General features: G+C 34.6%; 1 long non-coding RNA gene across 1 annotated transcript; it reads left to right on the forward strand.

The window, feature by feature from the left end:
- The first annotated feature begins 1,670 nt into the window (after positions 1-1,670).
- LOC149795161 (uncharacterized) lies at positions 1,671-18,196 on the forward strand. The gene is made up of 5 exons (XR_016422270.1): positions 1,671-1,811; positions 7,867-7,932; positions 14,967-15,051; positions 16,570-16,647; positions 17,692-18,196. It is a non-coding gene; the product is annotated as an uncharacterized LOC149795161 (long non-coding RNA).
- The last annotated feature ends 9,696 nt before the right edge of the window (positions 18,197-27,892 follow it).

Genomic DNA, 27,892 nt, shown 5'->3' on the forward strand with positions numbered 1-27,892 from the left:
TTCCTTTCTGTTACATATTTTAAGACCTAGAGTCATCACAATATAACAACAACTACGATAATAATAATAATAATAATATACTCATGAAGAGATTAAATATAGAGAATCTGACATGCCGCGAAGAAGTAAATTCGTAAAGAGGGTGTTAATTATCATTGATAACACGGAGATTCACGTTGATATTGTGATTAGAAGGCGTAGGGTACCGTTGAGGAAGGTAAAGCTTAATGGGTGAGTGAGACACAGCAATTTTCCCGCATTTAAACTTAATTTGTAGCTCTGTGAACTGTGAATCTCACCAATGTTAAGAATCAAAACTCGATCACTGATATATGTATGCACGTGGTAATCTATTTTATGTACGAGCTGGGTATTTTGTACCGAACTAATTATAGAAAAGTCTGGTTTTTTTAAGGATCTTATCTATTTCTGATACTAGAATTCTGACATTCAAAATCAAAAACTTGTGTTCGAACTCGGCTTAATGTTAACTTAGATGAACTTTTTTTTACTTTAATATGAGATTTTTACATCACAGAAAGAAACATAAGGTCAGTAATCAGTTCCTCTGCCTTTCTAGATGGTGTATACTGTATTGGATAAACAGAAAAAAGTAATACCTTCCTCACGATACTAGTTATACCAGGGTAACTGAAAAGTCACTGTTAAAAATGTCATGAATACAAATTTGAATGAGATATAATAACACCGTACTGGACTTAATAACAAAGGATCGGTCGATGAATGAAACTGTAACAAATTTGGAAGCCTAATAAAGATGCTGATATATGTATTGTGTTTTGATCGGAGAGCATAAAACTTGCACAAAGTTTTGCGTTGAAATTTGTTCTGCCGGAAGACATCTTTTATTTGGGAATTGTTTTTTAGTATCTTTTATTATAAATTTGAGCATGTTGATTAATAATAAAGCAAGTGTTTTAACATTTTTATAATTTGCTAGAAAGATATCATAATAATGCAACTATATTATTTTAAAATATTCATTTAAACTTATATTGAAGAAAATTTTGTGTAATTGAAAAATTAATAATTGTGAACTTTCCTAGTGACTTTTTCCAATCACTTTTCTCTTGTTACAATTTTATGTTACTTTCTTTCCTTTGCTTTTCCTGTTTTTTTTTTTTTTTTTTTTTTTTTTTCTTTTGAATCCTCATATCAAACTTAAGTAATTAAATTGAATTACGTCCACACAAAAACAATTCAAAAGATTTCATGCAATATTACACGGCGTGTTTGCTATCATGATGCAGCTGTAGTGAATGTGTATGAAAACAATATTTTTGTTAATTTATTTTTGGCTTTTGCTTTCGCTCCCTGATCCGTTTTCTCTCTCTCTCTCTCTCTCTCTCTCTCTCTCTCTCATAAGAAGACTGTTACTGAAACAGGCAGTATAAACGTGGTTTAAAAGCACGTGACACCATTGTGTAATTAAAGGCGGAGGTTGTCTGAAGAATTAAAACTAAATAAACTTGAATCGCTACGATATGTCCCAAAGCCTGTAAGTATTGTTTTATATATTTTGCGACATCGTACCGTAGGAGATCGCTCACATGCGAAATCGTTGGAACCAATAGTATACTAGTATTCAGTAAAATATTTGTAAGATTCACTCTCATTGGTTGTTTCTCGAAATGCTGCAGGATGCTGAATCTTTAGTACTGAAGAGTACAAAAATGTATAAAAGTCATGGCGGGCAAGATGTTCAGTATTTTTCGTAGACCTAGTAATTCACCTAGACTGCGTTGTTTTATAGCCGAAATTGTTATACAAGAGACTTTAAATGCATCGAGGTAGGTAGATTTATATTATATTTATAGTATTCGCATATCCTCCCGTTTGTTTGTAAGCCCTCTGTCTATTTCTGATATTTAGAATAGTCTATTTCAGTAGTAGCCTTAGTTCTACCTGTAAGACCCGACGCTGATATAGTAGCCTCGTCCTACATGTAAGACCTCGACACTGATATTTATGTTGTGGGCACCATATCACTAAAACAAAAATAATATGTGCTATGTCTTACATTGTAGGACTAAGTAGAAGCAGTGCCATCTGCATCCAATATGTGCAGTGTTTTTTTCTAATATTTCAAGAACATAATCCAATGGATGGGACTTGGTTGGTTTTGAATCAGAGTTTCCTTCTCCTAGATGAACTGCCTGACAAGGCTAACGAGCTTCATCTGCCCGGGTTTGGGGTCAGAGTTTCCCTTCTCTTAGACTGGTTTCCTGCCAAGGCTAATGAGCCCAGTCTGCCCACCCAGTTATACCGCCGGGTACTCGGTCGCGCCACACAGCAGGCTCTGTTAAAACAGGGGGCACCACGTGAAGGTGCTGCTGTGGACACAATAGTGTAGGAGAGGCCATATGCAAGTAACCTCCCGCCCCGCAGAGCGAGACAGTGGTCCTGCGGCGATCGCTACACCTGGAAAGGAGAGGCTATGAGAGACGCTTCACTTTCCTTTGGCAAGCGGGATGTCAGACCCAGGCCACGCACCCCCCATATACGGTGCCTAAAACGCATCCTGAAAATCAGCTGGCAAGACTGTGTTCCACACAGTGAGATCCTGCAGCGTGCACGTACCCCCAGCATGTACTCCCTGCTAATTAAACGCCGCCTTCGATGGCTGGGTCACGTCCGACGCATGGAGGATGGAAGGCTGCCAAAGGACATCTTATATGGACAACTGGCCACTGGCATGAGAAGAGTCGGACGCCCCTCACTCCGTTTCAAAGATGTGTGCAAGAGGGACATGAAGGCATGCAACATTTCACCCGATGGCTGGGAAGAGCTGGCTGAGGACCGAGGCACCTGGAAACTGATGGTAAACAATGGCATATCAGTCGCTGATGTGAGGAGAGGCCAGTTGGCGGCAGAGAAACGTAAGAGAAAGAAGAACGCAACAGCAACCACAGTAACGCAGACTTCCCAGTATGTCTGCACCAACTGCAATAGGGACTGTCACTCACGTATAGGCCTGCACAGCCACAGCAGACGATGCCAACGGAGACAGACAACACCCCAAGGGCGCTATTCGCATGGTCTTTCGAGACCGAGTCGCCAATGATGATGATTTCAAGAACAATTTGAACAAATAAATAGAAGGAATTCTTGTATACACGTGTTCAAAGAGATGTAAATCCCAAATTTATGGAATTACTGAGAGTTTGAAAGACAGTAATTTCAATCACAACTGTGTTTGAAAACAAGCTGGCCCAAGCAAAAATGGCGACCATGTTGCTAAAGAAGCTCCCTTTTGATTAAAAAAGTCAGCAGTGTTGGAGACCCACCTGGAGGCAATCAGTTTAGAACTCATAAATCAGTGAATGCAATGGCTAAGTTTTGTGCATTTTTGATATCTTTTATTCTTTCTGTTTTTCAAATCAGTACGGTGGTACAATCAAAGGGTATGGTGTGAGAATACTTTAGTAGTTCATAACCAAACAGCAGCATAACAGGCAGTCATTTGTATAATGTAATGTGCAGGTCAGGGTTATTGTTGCTTACAATTTACTCTTCAAATTATTTATTTATTATTATATAGTACATTTAATATTTACAGGAAAATTTAGTCTCGGGCTCTGCTCCGTTTTGAGAGAGCATGCCACTAGCTTCCCATCCGTCCGTGGTTTTTCCCAGTGGTTTTCCAGGTTCTTCCTCCACCAGATATATTTACTGTTGTGTAGCATGAAAAATGGCCTTAAGGACACACGGTACTAATTATACGGAAGAACTGTGAACCAGTCTAGAAATGGGTGAAGAAATGATAGAGTATTTACAGGTTTGGTGGTCCATAATTGGTTAATAATGAAAATTAAAATTTTAGGAAAAATATCTTTTGAGAGCTTATCCTATATGTAATGTAAAAAAAATATTGACAAATTTCTACTGATGCAACTTTAGCATTTTTACAGGCTTGACTCCGGAGTACTCAATACTGAAAGTAGCACCTGATTCATTTGGTGCAGAATCAATAACACGTGTTTCATGCACATGTATGTAAACAAATTGCCGCGGGTCATGTGGTGTTCTCCACACATAAGCTTGCACCAAGGTTAGATGTGCATGAAAAATTATAGGTGTCATTATCAGCACCCATAAATTTTAAGTTATTGAATTTTGAATATGATAGTGTTTCCATATGTTTACCATTGGAGTGGAATTAGTACCGTGAGTCCTATATGCGACCTATACCATAATAGGAGTTTGTTGTTTCCATGGTTACAACGTGCATACAGGGTATCAATTTGGTGGTTTTTACATATGACAGTCATATTGGAGTCTTTTTATCATGGTTTGAATGTGATTTTGGAGAAAAATTCTATACAAAAGACAGATGGGGATGGTTTTATACAATGGAGAGTGGAAGTAGATAGCTCAGGCCATAGGGAAAAGAGCATAGTATGGCCTAATGGCAGAATTTCATATGATGGTACCCATAGATTGGCCTATATGGTTAAATACCATTTAACACATGCAACAATTCACCAAAAGGGGGTGGGGGTGGGGGAGATTTTATATGTAAGCCACTTATGTCACAATCACTTATGTATCAGTACTGATCATTTATCTTTAGAGACACACTCAGCAGATCAAAGCAGAGAACATTGTAAAAATAAGGACTGTGCACAAAACTGCACATGCTGCATTGCCTCAACCTGTAAATTGAATTATTATATGTCGAGTCACATTGAATATCAATTATACCGGTCTTATTTCTTATCCTAGAATTAAACTCCTTGACACCTATTCTATGTTCAGCATGTTTCTCATATTGGTACATTACATTTTTGGGTAAACAGTATTGGAACTTTTCTGCATTCCTTTTGTTGAGGGAGCAGGGAGGGATATTTTCACTTAAAATAATAGTTTTCAACCCTTCATTCCAAATATAACTCTGCAAAAGTCCTATCTGTATTGCATTCTTTACACAGGCAGTTTTTCTTCCCCAACCTCTCTTCATACAGTTGAAACATTCTTGATGTATAACTGCATGGTGAACATACTGCTCTCTCCCACCAAACCAGATCTCTTTTTTCTTCATGTACCAAGTCCCATGATAGAAAACCTTCATACTCAGGGTGTTGCAACTTGTGGTCTCAGAACACATTATTCCAAATCTCAGCATTTGATTACTGCGTGCACTAAGTGATATGTGTTTTGTTCACCATATATGTTGTTGTGAATAAATGAAAACAAGCTTCATGTCAGAAATATGGTTTCATATTTGAAACAAAAGCTATTTATAAAACCTACATTGCTCTGTTCTTACCATCAAGTAATAGTAAGGAATCATTTAGCTGTAAATTAGACCTTGCTATTTGGTTTGCCAAATCAAGGTGTATTACCTCCCCTTTGACTGTAATTGAGTGATTGCAATGTTTGCTTTGTTTCTCTTTTGTTCAATAATGTATGCATTTTTTCAGCTTTATATTAAAAAGTAAGTAATTTAACACTGCTTATAGTGGAAAGCAGCCACAGTAATGATTTTTAGACTTTTTCTTAACTTTTTATGAGCTTTGGGTAAATGTAGGTATATGTTTATGTATTAGACAACTTCAATATGCAATTCAGTTCTATTACTTAAATTTAACAAGTAGTGTATTCAGTGACAATTTTTATCAGTGTCTGCATATTGCATAGAGACATGAACTTGTCTTGGCATAGCAAAGTTTTTCACACATTTCTCCACCTCCAGCATACTTAATAGCTTGAGTCATAACAGTTTGTGCATACACTTTCTGTCTCCAACATCAATGTCAGCATTATAGGAACTTTGGATAGCTTTTTCAAATTTGTCTCTTGATGTCCTTATGTAACATACCTCATGTTGATGTGTTATTTGGGTTGATATACATTCCCCCCACCCCCTTTGTTGTGGGGAACATTACCAGGCTTGAAGAAATTACTCTGTCTATTCTTTGCTTATTCACCCTTCCCCATAGTTTTATACTAAAAAGTAGCACTATGTTATTTAATTATTCAGTATAATACAGCTTATGGAACTCTTCCTTGGCTTTTACACCTTTTTATTAACATTTGTGGGTCATGAATCACATGTGATGATAGTTTAAATAAGTTTGGAATATCAGCATCTCTTGATGCTTCATGGGTGTGTGTATTTGTTTTAGTCACAAAAGGGCAATGGCCTCGTATCATTTTGACCTGTCATGTGGCACACTTATTTGTTTTGTTTGATTGATGTGAATAGGGATGCACTGTGTGTTATTTCTGTGAGAGTCAGCAAGAAAAGAAATGCAATTTTGAAATTTAAAACTTTTAAAACTTGTCTTATAGCCAGTGAGAGATGAAAATACAATGCGTCATGTAATTTGATACCCTGTGATGTCATACTTGCTGACGTCAGCATGCTTGGGTTTCTTTTGTGTAGCATGCATGCCATAGAAAGATAACATGAAGATACAAAGGCAGAAAACAATTATTTTAATAACAAGAAAAAGCCATTAATAAGTACAATACAACACAGCAACATGTAATGCGGATGCAATTTAACTACAGATATTGGTATCACATAAAATGCTATTGCACTATTATCCATGCACAAGCATGGCCAATTCTTTCTTACAATTATGCTCTAATATCAAGGAGTAAAATACAACTTTTTCAAAAAAAATTAAATCTGGTTATAGGACACATGGTACTAATTATACGGAAGAACTGTGAACCAGTCTAGAAATGGGTGAAGAAATGATAGAGTATTTACAGGTTTGGTGGTCCATAATTGGTTAATAATGAAAATTAAAATTTTAGGAAAAATATCTTTTGAGAGCTTATCCTATATGTAATGTAAAAAAAATATTGACAAATTTCTACTGATGCAACTTTAGCATTTTTACAGGCTTGACTCCGGAGTACTCAATACTGAAAGTAGCACCTGATTCATTTGGTGCAGAATCAATAACACGTGTTTCATGCACATGTATGTAAACAAATTGCCGCGGGTCATATGGTGTTCTCCACACATAAGCTTGCACCAAGGTTAGATGTGCATGAAAAATTATAGGTGTCATTATCAGCACCCATAAATTTTAAGTTATTGAATTTTGAATATGATAGTGTTTCCATATGTTTACCATTGGAGTGGAATTAGTACCGTGAGTCCTTAAGCTAATCATAACAGTGTAAGACATCAACCCTGATATTTATGTTTTGGGGATTTAGGTTTTACTGACTAAATAACGGTATGTGTAGTGAGTTCCAATGTTGACTAACATCAGAACAAGAAGTCAAATTGTCAGGAATATCTCACACTCTTGGCAGCCTGTCTCCACATTTTTCTACAAATTAAAGTAATAAAGTTTATCAGACTTTACTAACTCTGATGTCTTTTTTCTAATTCAAATTCTCACATAAGACATGATTTCAAGTTCGTTGGCCTACATTTCAGTTGGCAGTAATGCAACGGAAGTCAGAAATGCCAAAATTGGTTAAAAGGATGAGAAGTATCTTGAATGAAATGAAGCTATCTAAGCACTTTCTTAAGTATTAATATATTTTTTATTCTTTTCATTAGCTAAGTATACTTCAGCTTTATCTGATTTCAGCATTCCCAAAATGAAGTACATACTGTACGTACAGCAAGAGTAGTATATGTCTAAATACTGTGTTCTCAACACATTGAACAATTTGTCTCCAAAACATTAGTCAGTTTGATTGTGTAAAATATACAGATTCACTGCTTATCTATAAATCTGCAGTAGCATGGAATAAATTGATACAAGTTGTACTCTTTAGATTAACCAGCCATGCTGTAAGAGTAGAGTGTATGACTTAAAATTTGTATGAAGTTGTTCTGGTGGCAAAATTAAATTATTTTTGTATTTTCAGCACTGTATACCTCAATTTTGCTTGAGACGACCTGTCAGAGAAACCACCTGGTGTCACAGCAGATAGGTAAGTACCACACCCAGACAGGAATACAGAGCTGAAACAACAATGACCACAAACCATAGTAGGAGGTATAGCGTGACCACTCTTTTTATTGTATGCATAATGACGCATTAGAATTTTATTTTACATGTATCAGTTAGTTGCTACCATGGGTAAAAAGTTGATTGCATAATCATTGACCTAGTAGTAAACTGAACACCCAGTTGTTTCCAACCTATCAATTTTGGCCATTATTTCTTTTTAATTTTGGTTACAATTATTCACAATGCTACTTTTAACCGATGTGATGATAGAGATTTTGTGATTTAGGGTTTTGTTAGCTTAGCCACCAATGTTTTGTTTTCATTATTTGAAAATATGTTTGAAAATTTCTGAGAACATAAAAGTTATTTTAAGATCTTTTAAAGCCCACATTACCCATCCATTGATAATTGTTAAGTTTGGAAACAATTTATTATCCATTAGTTGTTTTTTTATCTTTAGATTCATTACAAATCAGATACAGAGATGCTTCCAGGGCATCAATCATGCAAAATTTGTATGAATTTCCCAAATATTGATGCACAGGAACTCCAACAATTTAAAGTCACACATAGGAAAATGTACTCTGCACTGTAAACAGTTTTTATTTAAAGTACTTCGGGTAAGTCACACCAGTAGAGGTATCATCATGTTTTTTGCAACATAAGTCTTTTTTCAGGTAGACAACTGTTTACATCTGGATTCTTCAACTTGACATCAATGGTTCTTAAACTAGATTTTATTGGCACATTGTGCCCTGTAGCAAGCATTATGTCATAGTATAAGCCATGTAAAAAGGAAGTTTTACAAGTGCATGTTAAAAATACAGCCTACCCAGAAAAAACAAAAAGGCTAATTCCCTGCTTGGTTCATCTTCTTTTGTTCCGCAAATACTGGCCGCTGACACTGATGAAGACAATGATTTCAGTTATTATGAAATATATCTGATTACTGGAGCTGGGAAAGTTTTAATGGAGATACTAGTGACTGATTGGTGTTAAATACGCGTCTGATGTACACTCTGAATGGACAAAATAGTTTTTCCAGTTCCCCCCCCCCCTTGAGCAGTAAATCAAAATTTAATGTAAAGCAGACATGATACAAAACCTAATTAAATTTCATACAATTTAAAATTAGAGTGCACTTTTCATTTCTTTTCTCAAACAATTTAGCCCTGCTGGATCATGTGCTTCAAAACTATACAGCCTTTAAGGGTTAAGATCTGTTGAATAAATAAAACTAACAAATGATAATAAGAAGTACAGTTATTTATTTGGTCAAAACACCTCTGTCGGAGCAAGCAAGCTATGGCATTTATGGACCTTAAACCCTAATACAGCATTAAAGAACAGATAAGAAATCTGTCAGTAGTGTGTGTGTGTGATTTGGATTTTTAATGTAGCTTTAAAAAAAATTGAGTCATATTGCTATGATGCCTGCAGTGTGGCTGTTTATAGTGATGGCCTGCAATTGGGCATCATGCTGCAGACATGTAACATAATGTCCTAGCCAGTCACATTAACCTGACACCAGGCCAGCCAGTCCTAAAAATAACATCTTAATGTTGAGCGCCAAGTGAGGCAGCTGTTAGTACCATTTTTGAAAGAATTTGGTATGACTCAGCCGAAGTTTTAACCTGCGACCTCCCACATCCATGGTGATGCTATAACCACTTAGGCCAACCAGAGCAGTCTAATCATAGTATTCAGTAAAGCACTAATTTGAGAAAGTGAAACTTTGGCACAGCTTAAGTTTGTTAAAAATTCAGTTTTGGAGCAGAAGTATCAAAAAGATAAAAGATAATACCTTTGAGCACTAGGAAATTGTACTTAACTACCATAAAGAACCATTGTCTGTCTGTATGCTTCTTTAGACATCATACTGTGAAAGGAAGGTTCACAGAGAGGAGTTTCAAAACACAAGTTATCTGGCCAAAATAAGGAGTTAATCAATTGGTAATTAAATATTAAGCATAATCATTGTCAGAAATGGAAAATCACATATTCTGAGAGCTACATAAAAAATGGAATATGTGTTATTTTGAAAAATTATCTTTGTTCCTTTAAATATTTATAATTTTAAAAGATGAAGTTCCCTAAAATTATATAATCAATGTACCATTAAAAAATTTGTTGTGAATAATTAGATATTTGATACGTGGACACATGCCACAGTTTGTATGCAACATGTCATTTTCAGTTAAACAGCTTATTTCTTTTCATGTCATTTTCAGTTAAACAGCTTATTTCTTTTTCATTTTTCAGTTACTTTGTTTCAAACAGTGATAAAATTGATATAGTGAAGGTTTCTTTTTTACTACATTTTCAGATGCAGATGTCATCATTGCTTGAATATATGTTATGTATAAAGACTGGCATTCTCAATTTTTTTTTTTGCCTATAGACTATAATGAATGATTAGTTTTATTGTAGAGACTATAGAATATAATTTAATTTTTTTGTGCATTATCAGATTTGATATGAGGACTTTTAATTTTTATTTGAGATCCCACCAACTTGTTGTGCTGCCTGTTCAGATAGAAGTTACATTATGATGAAGTAAACAATATTTTCCCAAATTTGAATTAAGAATATGCGATTTCATCGTGACTTTAAATTTTAAAAAGGCTGTCAACATTGCGTGAGGTTTTTTTACTTATTGATTATGGAATTTTATATTGTTACAGGAGGCATGACCTTTAATGAGATTTTAAAAATAATTTTGGGTTAAGAATATCAGAGCATTATTATTTTTATTGTTAAGACTCTTTTTCTTCATAATGGGTTTATGATTTTGATTTCAAGTCCATACTCGTATGCTTTGACTGAATTGTATTTTGATTGGGTTTTAACAGCCATTTAACACATTCCATATTATATGGACCATTTTGCAAGAGAGGATAAGGAGGAATCTGGGACTTCCTTATTTTTAATAAACATTTTCTATATTAAAATGAAGTTAATAACAGTAAATTTGTCATATACTAGGTTGGAATTAAGAAGGTATATTAAGATATACTGTTTTTATTAACTTCAGAGAAGAACCAAATTTTAATGCTTTATAGTCTCATGTAGCAAATATAATAATAATAATGAAATAATGAGGACTTTGTATAGCGCCTAATATTTAGAAGCTCTAAGCGCTTTACAACATTAGACAACACCTATAAGATAAAAAAACATATATAATGATATAATTACAAAACAAACGCTACGAAATTAGAAAACATAACAAACATGCTGAGAATATTTAAGGTAGGAAACATTAGGTCTTTAAGTTTGTTCTTGCATCGAAATAAGTGAGTTTTTAGAGCACTCTTCAATGGGATCACTGTGTCTTTGTGTCTGAGTTCAATGGGCAATTCATAACACGTTGCTGGGTCCTGGTATGCAAAAGAACAATGTCCATATGACTTTGTTTTCATAGTGGCAATAATGAGTATATGATTGTCAGAAGAGGAGCGTAAGTATCTTGCTGGTGTGCACATATGGGTGAGGTCGGATAGGTATGTTAGACTATAGTCCGACAGTGAAACATTGCACAGAGAACAAATTTTGTGTTTGATTCTGGATGGAATGGATAGCCAGTGTAGGGTACAGAGCAGTGGGGAGGTGTGCTCTGATCGTGGTACTGTAAGTATGATCCAAGCAGCTGTGTTTTGAAGTTTCTGGAGTAGATACTGAGATGAACCAGACAGAATTGATTTGCAATAGTCCAGTCTTGAAAGTACTAATGAACACACAAGTGTTTTAGTGGCATCAACTGAAAGATATTTGAGAATGGAGCTGATGCGTCTCAGCTCAAGATATGCAGCCTTGCATATGTTCATGACATGTTGGTGCAACGTGAGAGTACTGTCCAGAGTAACACCTAGGTTTCGTACTGATTGTATGAATTTAATTTTGGTGTTGCTGATACTTGTTTGAGGTAAAGGATGTGAATGAGAAAGTCTTTTTGTTGTGATTAGAATGGCCTCAGTTTTATCATCATTCATCTGCAGCTTGTTACATGTCATCCATGATTTCACAACTTAAATGCACCTCTCTACACCTTGGATGATAGCATCAACTTCAGTTGGGTGGCTAGATTTGTATATTTGGGTGTCATCAAAAAACAATTGGTGAGACACTGGATGATGATCTATGACACTTGAGAGCGGCTGAGTGTATAGAATGAAGAGAACAGGTCCAAGAACAGACCCCTGTGGAACACAATATAGATCAACTGGGCTAGAGTATATTCAATTTGTAGACACAATATATGTCCTGTTGACCAAATAGGACTTGAGCCACAGTAAGGCTGTATCATGAATGCCAAATACATACTGGAGACGGTGAAGTAATATATCATGGTCTATTATGTCAATTGCGGCAGACAAATCAAGGAGGGTGAGGACTGTAATCTTTCCACTATCCCAAGCAGATAGAATGTCATTAACTACTTTTAGAAGAGTAATTTCAGTTTTGTGGCAAGGGCAGTAAGCAGATTGTACATTACTGAAAAGACTATTTGAATTCAGATGAGATACAAGCTGGGGTAGAACAACCTCTTCTAAGATTTTTTATATGAATTTGAGATTACAAACTGGCGGTAGTACTTTAAATCGTTATGGTCTAGTGTTGGTTTCTTCAGCAGACGCTTTACAATGGCAGTTTTGAAAAATGAATCTTTTGGTTCATCTCAAGTTAATATCAGACATTATTTGTTTTCATTGATATTTGTGTTATGAATCATTCATGCTGTGGGCTAATACAAGATGTAATATTTGTTCTGGCAAACCATAATACCTGCAGAAGGAACAAACATTGGGACTTGCTATTTCTGTGTTTCCACCTATTGAAATGATAACTTGCTACAATCACTTGAACTTATTTCCCTAGCTACTAGGGAATCTTTGTATTTCTGAAGAAACAAAAAAAATGCCAGAATATGTAACTATATTTTGACTAACCTGACCATTATTCGTCTTCGTTGTGACTTAAACTAGGCTTGAAACAATCATATCTTGCATAAATTCAAATATTTAAAAGCCATTTTCATCCATTAAGCACATCAACTTGACAACAACAAAATATGGTTCACTTATTTTTATGTAGGATAATCAAAGACATCATTTCAAGCCCTTTCGGCTTGATGCATAAATTTTCATTTCATTCTAGGGAGAGTTATTGTTTGCCAGTAATATCCTACACATTATGTTTTGTTAATTTGTAGTAGTGTGAAATTTATAATTTTATTGGTGAACTTAAAGCTTGGTTTGACAAATCTCCAATTAATAACGAAATACAACATTCACCCAGTGAGGCAAATACTAAATTTTTTATTTGACTAGAATAAAGTTTTACTCTACCAGTTATGATACGAATATAAAAATTAACATTAATGACCTGAAATCAGTCATATGAAGGATTGTTAATGGAATATATTCTATTACCCTTCTGACAACAGTTACATGTAATTAAATTTAGACCAGTCTGCTCACCGTCTTGTAAACATTTATTAGTACCGAAGAGTGAAAACTTGTACGAGTTTGATAAAAACAAATGGAAAACAAACTTAGTGTAGAATGTATGAACTTTTAATGAATAAAGTGGGCAATGTTCTTGACATTAGAAACAATTATCAGCAGTGTTGCACTTTGAGGGAGGCCTGTGACACCCTCCCATCTCAAACAGCCAATGTTCCCCATATATTGATAATTATAGGGGCCAGAGATACATAAAATACCCCCCCCCCACCGAAAGCCCAACCAGTATGCGACACTTGGTCAGCACTGACTCTAAATTGATTTTGTCATAGAGTGGTTTGACAATCTCGACACCAGATATTTTTAACTCCCATTTATAAAAAGTTGGATTGTTTAATTTTAAGCCCCAAAAAGGTAAAGACCAAAAAACTTGCCAGTAGCTTCCCATGGATCAGTGGTTCTTGTCAGGTTCTTCCTCAGCAGTTATACTGGATGCTATGTAATACCTATTGTGTGCTGAAAAATGGCATTAAACCCCACAACAGCAACAACAATGACTTTGATTCATCTGATACTACAGTGATGGCATTCATCATGACATTATTGCAAGCTTGTTGATTTTTAAACCTGTACAATAATGCAATTCTCAAAATGAATAGGAGATAACTTTGCCAAACAGATTATTAAGAAATTCATCTGAACAATGTCAGTCTAAAATATCTCCCATTGCAGTAAACAATATGATTATGCCAGGCTGGATCAGGTCCATTGTTGGAGGAATGGGGTTGTTCCAAAATTTCCTTCAGGCCCTGACTTCTTTGCAAGGGCACCAAAGCTAAACTGTGTGTGTCTATTCACTCCAAGTGTGCATACTACCTAATAAACATGTGCAAGAATAAAATGATGGTCAAATTTAAAGTGACAAGTGACTGTACATTTGTGTGTGTATGTTTCTTTTTAAGCAGGAGTGGGTGCATGCCAGACACCCCCTACACACACACACACACACACCCTTCTGGCTATGATGATGCAAAGTGTTTATAATGCAAAACTCTGCAAAAACATATTGGACAAAGTACAGTTGTTCACATGCAAGTGATATGGGTTCCATTATTGAGTAGTGAAACAAGTTTGCTAACATTCTCTATGGAAAACTAACTTGCTGTCTTCAAGGCATGTCATGTATTTGCATCAATACCTATTAATTTGTCTTGCAGTGTTTTACTTATAACTGAATAGTTTATAAACAAATCTTCCTATTTGCATTATTTGTTATTTACAGTAATTTAGTGAAATCATGACAGTTAAATTAGCCTTAATGTTCTAGTGTCTTATATCCATAAATATTGTTGAAGTTTTTCATACCAAAATAGTTTGATTATTCCAATTTTAGCTTAACAAAAGTCTTAGGGTAGTGTATGAAATCTTTTTTTTTTATCTTTATTGGCTTTGATTTCATTTTACTGATTATAATCTCATTATAGGTTTCACTGCTAATAAAAGCTATAAGCTTGTTTCAAAAGATCATGTTTTGTCTTTCTTATTACAGATTGTTGTACTGAATAAACTGGAAACTTCCCATGATAATGAAAAGATGAAGTCAATAAAGTGATGCAGATAACTAACCAATTATGGTAAATGCAAATAGATCTAATTATGTTACTAAAATAGGCATGATAATAAATGTAAGACTGAATAAAATTCCAATAGAATCTGGTTGATATACTGTACCTACTCAAAGATACAAAGAGCAGTCAGCAAGGAACAGTGATCTGAATATGGCAGATGCTGTAAACATTAACAAAATATTTGGTATTTATGTTAATTTTTTAATCAGCTGGTCTGATTATAATCTTCAAGTATTGGATCAGTTTGTCTGGCCATCCATCTGTTCATCTGCAACTACATTTCATCTTAATCCACTGGGTAGAAATTGAAACTGTATGAAAATGATATACAATATAGCGATTCTTGACCAAACTGTATATAAAAATATACTGAGTTTTATATGGCAAGCGATGAAAGTAATTCTGTTTCAGTTTGTAAAGTAATTTATTACTTGTCTTTTCTTCCTTACAGCAATTTTTCAGTTTCATAAATGTTTTATACAATTTTCACACTCAGCTTGTTACATAATTCCTGTTAGCACAATCACCCCACCCCCACAGGTAAAAATAAGGTTAACAATTGGATTTGCATACATAGATGACATTTTTGGATTGTCCTGCCAGTATCACAGTGCTTTAAATGTTTAAAATGTTCATCAAATATTACATTGTATCTGTTTTTCAATGGGGCTATCGTGTTTTATAAACACATCTCTTTGTTCTTGTTATTTCTATTCCATCTTATGATTATTTAAATATAAGCAAATGTAAACTTTGTCTAGCTAAGACTTTAATATGAACAACATAATATTTTTAAAAAAATTATATATCTAAAAGTTTTGTAATTAAGCTTTTCTTTTGCATGATATTTTTTCGTATAATGTATGCAATAGTAGATTGCAAATATGCAATTTTTACCTTTTATAGGCTTCTTTATAACATAACAAATACATGCTGTCCCAATTTTGTTGCGCTTATTTTATCCTTCAGATGTGTTGATTGTATTTCACTGTATGCAAGAAACAATCTTCTTGTTTTATCTTTGCAGCCTGAGTGAGTAAAGAATGTATTATTGCGGGCTGTCCATTTAGTACATGCGCATGGAGGGTGGATGTGTCTACTGATGATGTATGTACACATATGAAAGGGGGTGGTGGGGGTGAAACCTCAATAATAATTTGTCTAATACGTAACCTGTTTGGGTTCAGTCGGCATTTGAATTTTATTGGACACTAGATCAACTTTTTAAAGTTACGCAGCTTATTTCTTTGGTGCAGCAAGACATTCTACGGCGGTGATATATCTGTGTTATTAAACACATTAATATTATTAATCCTTGATCATTTCTGAGTATTAAATATGGGCCATTCTTTAGAATTCTGGGTGTGTGTGCATCAAGCATACGTACACAGGGGTGAGATGTAAAAAAGCATGTGTGGGGGGGTCAAGCTTTGCCAGATTTTTGTGTATGTATTAAATGGATGGCCACTTGACAGTTAAAGTGGTATACTATCTAATTTAGTATGTTTCCTTTGTCAATTTTAGGTCCATTGCCCAGCGGATCTTGTGATCTGTGCTCTGACCAGTGAAAGCATGTGAATTTGCTAAAGTCACCCAAATTGTGTAGGTATTTCTCATATGGGTCTCCAGATTTGATTGTGCTTTATAAAGTTTTGAAACATAAGAAAGATGGAAGAGAAGAGATCGAAATTACCACTTTTAACTTGCAAACACTGACATTTGCATATATGATTAGCAGCATATTTTATACCTAGATATTATGTGAAATTCTATGCTAAATCATAATATTGTAAAATCATCACAATTTTTCAGTTGCTTTAAAATCAACTTAATTTTCAAGAAAAAGTAAGTGAATAATTGATATCATGTATGTGCATTTCTAGCATGTAATATTTTCCTCATTTTATTTTCCCTCACAAAATTCTCTAAAATGTTATACTTGTTAAAATTATTCTCAGTTTAGTTTTTATGACAGTTTGGAAATCATGTATTTCTATGTTTATGTGGTAAAAATGGAAAAACCTGTCCATCATTCATCTGCTAAACAACCAGAAAAATGAAAACAAAACATAGCGCACTGCATCCACACAGTTTAAAATTTTTAAGGATAACACCAAATCTGTCAAAAAGTATAGATACTTAAATTCAACATATGAAACTTTGAACAACTTCTTTTAAAAAATCACTGAATATATTTTCATAAATTTATCAGAAAGTATCAAGGCATTATGCTGATCCACTCTCCTTATATCACGACTTTTACTCCACATAGAAAAATTGGTAAGCAACTCTCTCACAAACATCTGTGCAACAAAAATTTCACATTAAGCACGAGTGTATTAAGTACTTTATAAATTTTTCAAATGAATTTGATTAATCATCAGATTTGGCCGTCAGTACTCAAAGGGATAATCTTTAAAATGACTTGAAATGGCAGGGATCTTTGCATAATATCTAGCTTTGAGGGACTTCCCATAATAGATTTCAGCATAATAAAAGTTTGCTTGTAAGAATGATGTCATCCATTTATAAAAGTGGTTGATGACATTTCCCTGTTAGTGTGTCTGTTTTATTCTGTAGTAAAATCCACATGAGATGGAACAAATTACAGAATTATCACATGAATTATTTCTTACTTTTTTGCAGAACCTCTCTTGAGAAGATCCTAGATATTTTGACAAGTGAACAGTGCTGCAGTAACCAGTTTCCAAGAAGGAAATAACTGTGAACAATATAGACAGAAAAGAACATCATACATGATTTCATACAGATGTTCACCTGAAATAAGCTTTGCAGTCCTCGCTGATTGACATGTGTAAAAAATACTACAATTTAATTCATTTGAGCATTAATATATAATGAGATCAAAACAAAGCATCATCACATTGTTACATCTTAAATGTTGCCAGCATGACAGTCTCGTTGGAGCATCGGTGGTTATTCTATTGGTTATTTGCAGCATAATTGACGATAGAAGCCAAATGATCATTTGGAGTAATAACTACCCATTGTGTATTTAATGATTCTATAAGCTTAAGCTCATAAGCTTCTAATGAGATAATATTGGACGTGATTACAGCAGATTGTACACCATTTTAAATGTTTTGAGACATCAGCTATCATTCTTCAATAAATGTTTCATTTTGAGAAAGTTAAGTCTCTATTGTGCTTTTGTCTCACTTGCTCATACTATTGAAAATAACATGATTAATTGTTATTGTGCATTAGCTGAAAGATGAGAAAAAAATTCTGTAATGGAACAACATCCAGCTTTCTGTTACCATTTTTTAAAATTTTTTTGTTCCACCTTAAGCCAGACATTCATTAAAGTTCAGCTTGTATGCTTCTCTGATTCAGAAAGAAATGTTTCTGTGAGAATCACACAGAATTTACCTCTCTCCTAGTGTCTGCTATTAAAGGGCATGGTGATTTTTATTATATTTTTGTCAGCAATATAAAATTTTAATTCAATACATAATTCCCCCAAAGTGTTTCTCAGAGGTTTTAGAATAATGTATTTTTTGTGGTAGTAACTTGTAACATTATAACCATTTATTGTAATAACAGTCAATTTTAGTGACCTAAATGTCACTGACTACTAGAGCAACAGTCATAAGGTTCATACTAGGGTTATCCTACCATTTTAGTGTCGCTTACTAGTCTGGCTTCATGGTAGGGTTATCCTACCATTTTAGTGTCGCTATCTAGTCTGGGTTCATGTTAGGGTTGGCTTACCATTTTAGTGTCGTTCACTAGTCATGGTTCATGGTAGGGTTATCCTACCATTTTAGTGATGCTATCTAGTCTGGGTTCAAGTTAGGGTTTGCTTACCATTTTAGTGTTGCTCACTAGTCATGGTTCTTGGTAGGGTTATCCTACCATTTTAGTGTCGCTCACTAGTCATGGTTGATGGTTGGGTTATCCTACCATTTTAGTGTCGCTCACTAATCAGGGTTCATGTTAGGGTTATCTTACCATTTTAGTGTGGCTCACTAGTCTGGGTTCATGTTAGGGTTATCTTACCATTTTAGTGTCTTTAGTGCCTCTCACTAGTCAGGGTTCATGTTAGGATCATAGGAATATCAAACAGTACTCTGCTTCCTTACATTAAGAAGGTAACCATGACTGCATGGGTACCTCATTGACATTTTAGTTATAAATATTGATTGATTCATTGATTGAAAGAAGCGAGTGTAAAGATGTAGTCATTCAAAAGTCATAAAAGATTATACACTCAACAAATACTGCAAATATGGTTTAAGTGCAACGACCCACTTATAAATGTGTAAAAGATCTTGATGGTTTCATGGGAGCAAGTAGTGAGTTATCGTTACTACCTAGGTGCCACCACTGCTACTGGTCAAATAATCGGATTACATCTGTACTTTACCTTCAATAGATAAACAAATCACTTCCTAGATTGAATTTTGAGGTTAAAATTTCTTTAAATGTTGGGTACTTCTATGGCACTGAGAGCAGTGAACAAAATTTAATCCCCAGACATCTAAGTACATGTGACTTACACAATGAGTTTTATTTACAAAACCATCTGAAGACGCAGCCAGAAATGGAAACTCTTAGGAAGCTACAAGTCCATGTGGCTGTACTGAATTCCCAAAGTCCTCCATGTAGCTCTGGACAGTGACTGTTGCCTGACATTTGTGACAACATTTGATGTTTTGGCTAACTTAGCACTATCTGATTTGACCTTGCCTTACATGTTCACCCGAACACTTCATAGTTTGAATCATGAGGTTAAATGTTCTTCAGTTATGCCAGGTATGTGTTATTGTGTGCCTATTTTGTAAGAAATGAGAGAAAAATAAGTAGGCAAATAATAATTGAACTAATGATAGTTTTAGCCAAAACATTTACAATTTTAACAATGAAGTAATTTTTTAAATATCGGATCAATATTTTTATTTGTCTTTGATTGCTAGTATAATGTGTACATCCATATATAAAAAATTTGTAAATGCATAGTTGGGGAGAAAATAAATTCAATCACTTACATGTAACATGTTCAGCTGGCAAGTCCAAACGACTTATGACACATTGACACCTTCAAAGAGTAAACTGTTCATGAAAGAACTATACTACATGTGATCCATTTTTAAAGAATTTCTACTTATGCTTCATTAATGATGTCATGTAATGTGCTAAGAAACACGCTTTAACTTACAAGCCTTTCAACCAGATCGTCTTCCTGAAATCCTCACATTTCTTCAACTTAATTCTTCTCAGCTGGATAATCATTAATAGACCAAATTTTGATTCCATGATCAATACCTAAACATACTTTGGAGCATACTTTGAGATATAAGTGTACATCAGTTGCTGGACTGGTAACAATGGAGCTGCCTATACATTTTCAAATAGCTGACCACTATTTCTCATTTTATATCAACAACTCAAAAAATATAAATGATATTGCTTCTATGTCACTTAGACCATAAAAAGTATTTCAGTGAGTAGTGTTTTCTGCTACATGTTATTATCTGCCATTTAATACTATATCTATAACGTACTGGTAAGTCTTAAGATTAATGGCAATAGGATGCAAACAATAATTTTATATGAAAAAATTGCATCACAGATCAGAAGAATCTTCATGAAATGAATATGAGGATTTGGATTAATTAATCATATGCTGTCCCACAATGGATCTTCCCTCTCGGTAATCATATACTGTCACACAAGGATCTTCCCTATTGGTAATCATATGCTGTCCCACAAGGATCTTCCCTATTGGTAATCATATCCTGTCCCACAAGGATCTTCCCTACTGGTAATCATATGCTGTCCCACAAGGGATCTTCCCTATCAGTAATCATATGCTGTCCCACAAGGATCTTCCCTATTTGGTAATCATATGCTGTCTCACAACTGTCCCACAAGGATATTCCCTATTGGTAATCATATGCTGTCCCACAAGGATCTTCCCTATTGGTAATCATATCCTGTCCCACAAGGATCTTCCCTATCAGTAATCATATGCTGTCCCACAAGGATCTTCCCTATTTGGTAATCATATGCTGTCTCACAACTGTCCCACAAGGATATTCCCTATTGGTAATCATATGCTGTCACACGAGGATCTTCCCTATTGGTAATCATATGCTGTCCCACAAGGATCTTCCCTATTTGGTAATCATATGCTGTCCCACAAGGATGTTCCCTATTGGTAATCATATGCTATCACACAAGGATCTTCCCTCTCCATAATCATATGCTGTCCCACAAGGATCTTCCCTATTGGTAATCATATCATGTCCCACAAGGATCTTCCCTATCAGTAATCATATGCTGTCTCACAGGGATCTTCCCTCTCAGTAATCATATGTTGTCACACAAGGATCTTCCCTCTCAGTAATCATATGCTGTCCCACAAGGATCTTCCCTATCGGTAATCATATGCTGTCCCACAAGGATCTTACCTATCAGTGATCATATGCTGTCCCACAAGGATCTTCCCTATCGATCATCATATGATGTCCCACAAGGATCTTCCCTATCGGTAATCATATGCTGTCCCACAAGGATCTTCCCTATTGGTGAAGTGCATAATTAAATCAGACCTTATAGTCTGATTTAACAAAAGGAAAAATCCCTCAAAGGGGCAAATGCTTGACTGTCAGGTTATTTTTTAAGCATTTTGTTAAATCATCATTGATACATTATTTAACTCCACCAAACCAAATTTTTATTAAAATAGTATTTTTCCTACATGTCCAAGTTGACATGTTTGCACGATTCCTGTCAGTGCAGTACAAAATTCTTGGTGCCAATCTGATATCAATATGACTTCCACAGCAGTTAATTTGAAAATCTTATTGCTCAAGAATATCAGATACTTTCAACACTTAGCAGTTAAAAGGAATAAATGTCTTATCTAGAATTTCTTTAAATTTTTTTTAGCCAGCATAATCTGTTTATTTGAGTGATTCTTGTTTTCAAAGCAAATCATTTTCAAACGTATTCAGCAGGCATATGCACAAACTGGGATTCATTAAAACAAAAAATTATTGTTTGTGTTATCATGCTTGTAAACCAGAGTACACAGCTGTAAGCCTGAGACAAATCCATTGACCGTAAAACCAATAAATGTATATTATCAGTTTGTTCACTGAATGCAAGTAAATAAAAACTATACTCAAATTTCACTTGTATACGTACGTGTTGCTGTGTTCATAACCTTTGATTATCATACGTGATAGACCAGAAGACGTGCATTATTAAGACGAATCCAGTCATACCTTGAAATTAAAGTCGGTTCAGCCGTTTGGAAGAAAGGTGAATTTATGTGGCTTTTAGGGTTAGCGATTAGGGTTAGGGTTAAGCTTTTCTGGAGAAAACGTATGAACGGACAGGCCAGATTTAACAGGATTTTACTGCAATACGTGTATCATCAGCACCGATAAAATGGTACCTGGATGATGCAAATCGGTTTAGCGGTTTGCGAGAAAAATAAATTTTGGTGACTTTTAGGGTTAGGGTTAGGGTTACAGTTTTCTGGAGATAACGTACGAACCGAAATGACAGTCTTGACAGAATTTTCTCTGCAATATTGGCCTCATCTAATCCGACAAACAGGTACCTCGCTCATGAGAATCTGTCAAGCCGTCTGGGACAAAAATGGATTTTTGTCTTTTATGGTTAGGTTTAGCGATGAGGGTTAGGCTTCTCTGGAAATGACGTACGGACGAATATTATAGTTTTCACAAAGTTTTCATTGTTTGAATACCGGGTTCGGAAAAACTGGTCTGATTCCCCACAACATCCGGCCAATGTCAATGTCATCGACTGTCTTTATTTATACCGAATTATACACCATCCCAAAGCTTTATAATTCATAATGAATATAATTCACAATGAATACCGAAATTTAAGTGTGATTCGAACTAAAACTGTTAAGTTGTCCTTTTAATGTATTGACTTATTTCATCTAAATTTTAACTGAAAGCTGCTCTCGGTTTAGTCACTTTTTTTTTTCTAACATAATCCCGCATAGAGGAAAATCTTTTTCCATTCTAATGGCTTTTAAATCTAAACTATTGCATGCTTGAAGTGTTCACAAATCTGCAATCGTTGCTGGTATACCGAAAACCTTCCGAATGCCAAAACGTATTAAAATTTTGAAGAATATTTTTTAAAAACATTTTATTTAAGATAATATTTTATTTCATATCAAAGCAATTTAATATATCTAATATATTATTTTTAGCTTTGCAGCATTGTGTAAGAGGTCAACAGAGATAAATTAGATATTATACAAGACCATCCTTGAATAAGCATAAACGTTGCACAGTTCATTACATTTCACATACATACATCTTTCCTTATACACGAGGATCATATTGAATATGTCGAGAAATTAGTATTTGATATGATCTGATAGACAGGAAGAACAATCCAGCAAATGACTTTTGCATTCTTTGTTCTGCTTGCATACTATTACCTTTGTGCAAAGTTTCAGTATTCTTTGCCAAGTTTTTCGCATTGTAGTTAGTGTTTGATTTGGAGTTACGGTTAGGTGTAAGTGTACGGTAACTTTAATTTGCACTGACCTAGGGATAATTAATCGTGTTCTTTAAAATGTTTTTAATAAGAAAAGAAACCTAAATATTTATTTTTGCAGTAGGCCCTGGCTAATTTATATGGAATATTTTCGGTCAAATTTGAGTAAATTTTTTTTATAGATTTTCTCTAAATCAAATAGTTGTGTTAATGTCGTGTCATATGTAGTGATGTCCATTTATTCGTGAAAATTAAAGCCCAAAGATTTTAAGGGTTTTAATTTTATAATCTCATTGCCCTATAAATCTATTAGATTGTCTTGGTCTATTAGTAATTATTTTGGAAGGACCAGTCACTTGTTTGACAAATGACTCTGTGACATTAAAATGGTTACGGGCCGGTTCATTTATATTGTGCTTGATATCAAATATGAGCCTTGCAAATTTGCCATTATGTGTTGGGTTTGCATGTCATACATAGTTTTCCGCATTTTCAAGATGTAGTAAGGTAAGTGATACTTTAATAATTGCATACATGATGTCACTTGAGATAGAATCTACATTAATCTATGAGTTTTATTCTACAAAACATGGACAAATATTGCAGCTACATCCATTGCTAGGTGTATATAGGCTACACGAACATGCCTGCTTTGTAGTATCATTTGTTATTTTTCCAAGAAAACGTTTATAATAACTAAGTGCACTACAAGCACTAAACAAATATATTGTTGACCGTTGCAAATATTTTACAAAGTCTATTAAACATAATTGGTTTGGAATTAAAATTTCTGCTAAAACTTTTATCCTCCAATCGAGGTTATTGAATATCTGCTTGGTAACAATGATTGTTCCATGGAGCATTCGTCAGGCACGATAGATTAAAATACATTCACAAACGCGAGAATTGTCCTTAAAAGGTTATTGTTTTATAAATAAACACATCTTGGGGATTATCTCGTACTTGAGGACTTCATCCTCTCTTTTATCAAGCGTAACAAGATTTATGCAGATTGTCATTGACCTTTGTCCGTTTGACCCCAAAATCGCTTGGTTTCTTCCTTAACCGAAGTGCAAGTAATACTCAAAGTTTGCGCCACGTTGCTATGTACAACTATTGTTATTGTGCGGAAACCAATTTTCTTCTTTTAGCAAGTGATCTCAACCTTTGGCATAAAATTCCACAACCTTCTTCCTCGCCTCTTGTGCAAGCAGTCGCAGAGTTTGGGTGAGGTATGTCGTTTTCAACTTTTGTTTTTGCACGGAAACCATGTTTTTAAGTCTTTCAGTCACCGTGCGTGCGTGCGTGTGTGTGTGGATTATGTCGCAAACATGTAGCATCATGTCCCTACCCCGGTATCTTTATCCTGAAGCCAGGCGTACCAGTTCTAACACTAACCTCTAAATGCTGAGCGCCAAGCTAGACAGTCTTTGTACCATTTTTATACCGCATTATAGGCGGACATTCTAACCACTTAGGCCACCAGAGTAATTTCGTTCAGACAGTGATCTTGATATTTGTGTTTTTGACCCTGAAATCAATCGGCTTCTTCCTCAACATACGTAACGTATCCAAGTAGTCTGGAAGTTAAGAGTCCCTAAAATGGAATGCCACTCTAGCGCAAACTAGATGTCACTGGAATTCAAGACAGTTTCTTCCCTTTGAAATACTGAGTGTTTAATATTCTTCAGTGGTAACACAATTTTCAAATTACCTCCTGTGGTGGATATACTGTATGTCAGCTTGGCACAGTTTTCATTTAGGACCAAGAAGGCATCATAAAGAGTGATCATGTGGAAATCCCGTTTTGATATTTTCTATTTGTCATAGCAATGGTATGATACCAAGATGGATGCCATAGTGGTCACATCCAATATCACATTGGCAACATTTCTACCTATTACCAACTATACATAATAAGTCTTTTGAAGAGAGACACAATGTCAATAAGACCAGCTGTCTGAAGTACTGACCAAAATGGCACCACAAACTAGTCTTCTGGCTAAAACCAAATGACAATATTTCCCTTCATTTTGTAAGCAACATTTCAAGATGGCCAGATACACCTATTCACTAAGAAATATCCAAAAGGTAATAGTGATGGATTGGTCATAAACTAAAAATGCTGCAAATCCACAACACTAGCTTGGCCATACAATTGTTAATAATGGACCAACCATACATCATAAGAAGTCTTTTTGTGAAAAACGCATGTTTATTTTACCATTCACTGAAATACAGTAATAACAATATTTTCCAAAACGCTGTCTGCTGTGGTGGCTGTATTGGATGTTTGAGTGGCACCATTTTCATTTAGGATCAATTAGACCCGAGAATGAATGTGTGTGTGTGTGTGTGTAAAGTTATGGCAATACTTGAGATAGTTTAGGAGTAGCAGAAGTGCTAACAATCTTAGCATAAACAGATAGATGACAGACAACACAGATCATCCCATAAACTCTTCTGTGCTGTGACTAGTATAGCTAAATAAACTCTTTAGAAGGTCACAGGAACATATCTCAATGTACAACATACCACCATCCAAAGATGTACCTACAGTGCAAGTTTTCATTGCACTCCTGAAATCTGTGTTAATCATAGACAGGGAAGATGGCCAGATGGACTCAAGGAGTATGGCAACAATAACATAACAGGAATACCGTGCATGGTACATTATAGTGGTTATAAATAACTTTAATCATTGGTCAAGGTATACTACCCTGAACTAAACATAATGTACAGAAGACACTATTTTCACATCTTGATCCCAAATTCAATAGGGCTTATCTTACCCAAAGTGTAAGAATCTGCATAGTTCTTTAACTTAAGATGAAGGACAGTTAGTACCACTTTGCCAAAATGAATACAGTCAAAGATCAACTGACATCATAATATGTCAGCCTTATGACCAGAGCATAAATCATATATGTAAATACAAATTTACTCCAATGAATGAGAAATCAATTTATTCATATTTTGCATGGTAAAATATCAACATATTCACAACAAGCAAATCATTTATTTTTGCTCTTTTTCAAATACATTACAATTCTTAAATACAAACAATAACCATTCACTGAACAAAATAATACAGATCTCAAATATAAATGCATGTCAAATCCTAAACAATGCATGGATGCAAGTACTGTTATGGAAAACATAAATGCATTATTTTCCAGAGATGACCAGCCTTATAAATGCAACAAAATGATTTAAGTACAGTTCACGAAAATAAAAATGTCTATTTACAAGTTATCAGCCTAACATGTTATCAAGTATATTCTATTCCTTTTTAACTGTATAATGGTTATGAACCTTTCTTACCCAGAATTGTAATTGGGGTACATAAATCTTAAGCACACACACACACACACACACACACACTGGAAATACCACGCATTAGGCAAAGTACTATAAGACATAATTTCCAATCATGTAAAGTCTAAATTTTCCTTACGCAGAACACACGCTCTCATAAAATTCCATTCTTCTCACAGCAACTGATACATGTACAGGAAATATTTTTCTACCAAAAACATATGCCTATTACTTCCTGTTTAAAAATCTCTGAACTTAACATTCATATTTTACAAAAAAAGTGTGTAAAAAAGTCCACTTTAAATCTATGACAGAAGACTCATTGGTACCTGATAAGTGACATAATCAGCATTACATTGGTAGTTACAGAAAAAACATTTTGGGTATTTTCATGAAGTAAATAAGTCTACAAAATCCTTAAGCATCAAATCATCTTAGAAAATGACCACAATAAAACAATTGGGAATGAAAATGATACAAAGAGGTTTCATATGAATTAATTTCTTTTAAATTTAAGAAAAGATAATGTATACGACTTTACACTTTTCCACATAACTGTAAAAAAAAATGCTGTACGAAAATCTGTCGCATGATAAAGGAGGACAGACTGTTACATGTAACAAATATGTGGGGACAATGTGTCACATTATAATTAGGTACAGACACTTCTGTACAGGTTACAAATGCATGGGGACAACATGTTCAATGTATACTCAATTTAAGAGTCTTGGAAAATAGATGAAATACTAATCACTGCAGTTTTACCACTGGTCTGTTTAATTAACTTAAGAACAGATTTGGTATATCATGTGCTAACCACAACACTATCTGAAATTCGTAACAAACATATCAAAATATTTATAGATTATCCAAAACCAGCAAACTTGAAGGATCTACATATTTTATTCTACTGTCAACATATTTTATTCTCAAACAACTTGCAATATAAATATATCCATTTTGTAAGAGAACTGCCTTAAAATAGTCTTAAGATGCATATTATAGACAGGGA

The sequence above is a fragment of the Sinohyriopsis cumingii genome, chromosome 7 (genome assembly GCF_028554795.1).
Source record: "Sinohyriopsis cumingii isolate HCF-2022 chromosome 7, ASM2855479v2, whole genome shotgun sequence".
Classification (NCBI taxonomy): domain Eukaryota; kingdom Metazoa; phylum Mollusca; class Bivalvia; order Unionida; family Unionidae; genus Sinohyriopsis; species Sinohyriopsis cumingii.